The sequence below is a fragment of the Gossypium raimondii genome, chromosome 10, assembly GCF_025698545.1.
Source record: "Gossypium raimondii isolate GPD5lz chromosome 10, ASM2569854v1, whole genome shotgun sequence".
NCBI classification, from domain to species: Eukaryota; Viridiplantae; Streptophyta; class Magnoliopsida; order Malvales; family Malvaceae; genus Gossypium; species Gossypium raimondii.
The window spans coordinates 43,384,288-43,389,073 of record NC_068574.1 but is presented as its reverse complement, the minus strand read 5'-3'; the positions used below and the strand labels follow the sequence as shown (position 1 = coordinate 43,389,073).

Here is a 4,786-nt window from a genome sequence, read left to right as displayed (position 1 = left end):
GTTTGTTTGGATTACATGTAACCCACAGATTTAGGCGGGTCGACATGGTAGGAGATCGGTTAATTCTCTTTAGTTATTTTACTATTTTTATAAGCTTATGCTACTGTGTGTTTATTTTGGATTACGCTTCGAAAGTCTGAATTTTTATGTTTGGTTTAATTAATTACATGATTTCTGGATATTAAATTTCAAGTAGTTAAAGGTTGTTTTATTTTGATATAAGTTGGTGTAGCCTCCAGACATGGCCTTAACTTCTAAGTCGGGTATAGGGTGTTACATTATTTATCTATCTAAAATGAACTAAAAATATTTGAATTCTCCAATAATTATTAGATTGAGTGATAAGGATTTCAATACTGTAAACTCTAATTTATATAGGTTTTTCTATTAGTTTTTACCACCTTTTACTTAAAAATAATACAAATCTCGAGTATTTGTTGATTAATTTAGTGAATTTTGCTTAAACCTCGATAATGGACATGAATTTATAAAATATGCAAATTTGTGCTTTATTACATGAATTTTGTGCATAAATTAAATTATTTCATGTTATTTATTAATGTTTTATATTTAATTATGCAGTAGGACCATGAAGTTGATTGAATAAAGAGCTTATTATAATGTTGCATGAACATGAGCTATTTATTTCCTATATTGGACGGCAAAACCATGCTAAATGGGTCAACAAGGTGTTATTGTGACCCAGTTAAAATGATGCTGTATGGTGGACAAGTTTGATTATTTAATGGGTCATAGAATTGTCCAACAACGGGGAGTCAAGTCCAAATTTGGCACAAGCATGTTGGTTGCCCAAAAAATCTGTTTTGTTATATGTACTGGAGGTCCTGCATTTGGAGAATCATTGGAAATTAGCGCATAAAGATTGCCCTTGAAACCATCTAACCCATGCCTAAATTTAACATGATTCTATGTTCAAATAAAAGAACCATTATCCCCCTTCTTCCACAAAATGTGGTCAACCAAGCAATGCAGAAAATGGAGGGATTCCAATCCCTATTTTTAGTAAACTCTACCATCTACTTCAAGTATAAATACACCCACTCACTCCTCATTTCAATCATCCCTCATCTCAATATCCCTCATTCTTCAAATCTCTCAATCATTATTCATTCTTTCATTTCCTTTCTTCATTTCAATGCATAGCATTCCATAATTTCTTTCTTAGCCAAAAATCTTGATAAGATTATCTCTTGGCTGACCACCTTGAGAAGCCATTAGCAAAGGAATGACACAAGGATTAGAGGAAAACATCTTCAGTCAGAGTTCACGAGACAGCTAATTTGATAGAGTTTATTCTTCCTTTACTTTGTTATTTTAATTTTAATCATGTTTGCAATGTGTTTTATTATCTTGTAATCAACAATGGTAGCTTAATTTTGTTTAGCTAGGATGATTGCATTTATTTAATGAAGTTTGTTTAAATCATGTCTATAGTGTTTGTGCCTCAGTTGATCATGTTTACAATTAAACTCAAGTGTGTATTTCATTCATACGTGATTTGATTCATTAGAATTAGTTAAGCGATCCTAACCAGATGATGGCTAGTGGACACAATAATTGAAATGTGTATGCTTAATTTAGATCCTAACCCGACTAAATTAAAGGTTTATAATAACTTTAACAAGCTATATTATCTTGCATAGATTTTAGGTTTATGTGATTAAACTGTTTCAAACCTAACCCGTCCCTGTTACTTCACATGAATTCTAAGAAACCCTTAGTTTAAGATGATTAGTAAAATGCATGTTTTATTAAGTAAAAGATTCTTAAATGATTTAATTTGGTTTCCAAACTCATGAAAGATCGAGTTGCCATGGAATAATTTCCGAACACTGTTAAGCATGATAAAAGTAAGTTAAATTGAATGATGTAATTATCCTAGCCTATTCATGTTATTGATTGTTGAAGTTTGTGTTTTTGCTAAATTCATTCATACATTTCATTTCATAATTCGCATTTAGTTTAAATTGCATTAGGGATCAAACTTGCGTCTAGATAATTTAATTTAGTTAATCACCCATCACTCAAGATATTGTGTTTTTATTATCAAATCGTTAACTTTAATTTTGCAATATATTGATTAACATACACAGTCCTTGTGGAGACGATAACTCTTTTAGTTACTTATTACTTGATAACGACTGTGTATATTTCCACAAACTGAAAGTTACAAGTTTTTGGCATCGTTGCCAATGACTATTGCCTTAATCATTTTTGTGAAATATTCTTTTCAATTTGGTTGTTATTTCATTTTTTTATCTAACTTCTAACCTTATTGATTTATTCTTTATTTTTTGTGATTTATTTTTCAGGTGTTTTTGAGCATAGATCGAATTATCTATTTATTACCTGAGTCGATATGGACATTGGAAACCAAAATGATGGATAAGGAAATGAAGCTTATCATGTGCAAAATCCAATCCTTATTGTTGATGATAGGGATTGTGCCATAAGATAGTACGTTGTGCCACTCTTTAATGAATTAAATTCAGGAATTAGGAGACTAGAGATTTAAGCACCTCAATTTGAATTGAAACCAATGATGTTTCAAATGCTCCAAATGGTGGGCTAGCTTGTGGAATGTCCACATAAAATCCACACCTTGACCTTCGATTATTTATGGAGTGAGCGATTTGTTTAAGATAGTCGGTGTGACTAAAGACTAATTGAGGTTGAAGTCGTTTCCATACTCGTTGCGAGATTGAGCATGAGCATGACTTAATTTGTTTCCACCAAGTTCAATATCTACATGACAAGAATTAACAGAAAGATTTTTGGTTAAATATTTCCCACCTAGCAAAAATGCTAAATTGTGAAATGAGATAACCACTTTTCAACAATAACGAATCTTTGTATGAGGCATGAGAGAGATTCACAGAATTATTTTGTAAGTGGCCTCATCATGGGATTCTACACTGCATCCAGTTAGAGATGTTTTATAATGGTCTCAACACATACACAAGGTTGATGGTAGATGCTTCTACGAATGGTGTGATTTTGTCTAAGTCTTATAATGAGGCTTACGGGATCATTGAGAGGATCGCTAGTAACAACTATCAATGGCCAACAAATTGAGCATTTTCAAGAAGACGATTAGCCATAGTGCAAGAAGTGTATGCACTTACATCACTTTCAGCTCAGGTATCTTCTATTTCTTCAATGTTGAAACAGTTTACCGCTAATGGTTTGAATACTTTTACAGCTCAATCACCAAGTCAGTTTGATGTTGTTTCCTGCGTATACTATGATGATGGTCATTCTTTCGAGAATTGTTTATCAAATCCCGAGTTAGTTTATTATGTAGGAAATCAATACCAAAATAAAAGTGGACACGGACCACCGTCTAACTTCTACAATCCTTCATCGTGCAACCATCCAAAATTTTCTTGGGGTAAATAAGGAAATGAACCAAATAACACTTACACGCAACATAAACCTAACCAATCCTAGGGATTCAATCAACACGCCCCAAAACCATAACAAGCTGAGTCATTCAACAGTTTGGAGAACTTGTTAAAGGCGTACATGATGAAGAATGATGCTTTAATCCAAAGCCAAGTAGCAACACTAAAAAATTTGGAGAACCAAACGGGTTAGTTAGCTACGGAGCTGTAACCGACTACAAGGATCCTTACCGAGCGATACAGAAAATCTAAGAAATTTGATAAGGAACATTGCAAAGTAGTTGCCTTATGAAGTGGTAAGACATTGGAACCCAAGGATGTTGTGATTGAAGATGAACCCATTGAGAAGGAGGCAAGTCAACCAACAGTTGGAATTCCTACACCAGCTGAGCCAGAACTTACAAAGTCTGATGAGGTAAAACCTAAACTAGTGAATTCTGAAAAACTAACATCTTCTTTAGATGCAGACTTATCTTCTTAGAAAATTTGTCCGGTCCAACCAAAATTTTTATCACCTCCATACCCTTAAAAGTTTCATCAAATAAGCAGAAACATGAGTTGCAATTCAAGAAATTTTTTAGCGTTCTAAGATAACTTCACATCAACATTCTGTCGGTGGAGGCTTTAGAGAAAATGCCCAATTATGTGAAGCTCATGAAGGACATCCTATCCAAGAAAAAAAAGACTTAGTGAGTATAAGGTTTTAGCTTTAATGAAGGAGTGTAGTGCGTTCTTACAGAACAAGCTTCCTTCAAAACTGGAGGACGCTAGAAGCTTTACTATACCCTGTAATATCATATAATCTTACGGTGGTAAAACTTTGTGCGACTCAAGAGTGAGCATCAACTTGATGCCTAAGGCTATTTTCAAACTGTTGGGAATAGGCGAAACAAGACCCACTACTGTGACTCTTCAACTGGCGGATCAATCTTTAGCATACCTCGAAGGAGAGTCGAGGATATTTTGTTAAGATTCGATAAATTCATTTTTCCTACTGATTTTATTGTCTTAGATTTTAAAGCAGATAAGGAAGTGTCAGTCATCCTAGGGAGACCTTATCTAGCCACGAGAAGAATATTGATATACGTGCAAAAAGGAGAATTCATGATGAGAGTTTAGGATGATCAAGTAACATTTAATGTTCTTAAAGCTTTGAAATTTCCTGATCCGATGGAGGAATGTTCTGTAATGGAGGAGCTAGAAACCTTAGTTTCTATAGAATGGGAGAACAATTTTGAAGACCCATTGGAGAACACTTTAGGGTCTGAACCATTAGAAGATAAAAAAGGTAATGAAAACATGACTTTGATGGAAGCCAATCCGAGGGATTATGCTCAACTAGCACAGTTTGAACCACTAGA

At 33.8% G+C, this 4,786-nt stretch overlaps 1 non-coding gene across 1 annotated transcript; it reads right to left on the bottom strand.

Annotated features, from left to right (window-relative positions):
- Positions 1-2,828: 2,828 nt before the first annotated feature.
- On the bottom strand, positions 2,829-2,930 carry LOC128034348 (small nucleolar RNA R71). The gene has a single exon (XR_008190475.1). It is a non-coding gene; the product is annotated as a small nucleolar RNA R71 (small nucleolar RNA).
- Between the last annotated feature and the right edge of the window lie 1,856 nt (positions 2,931-4,786).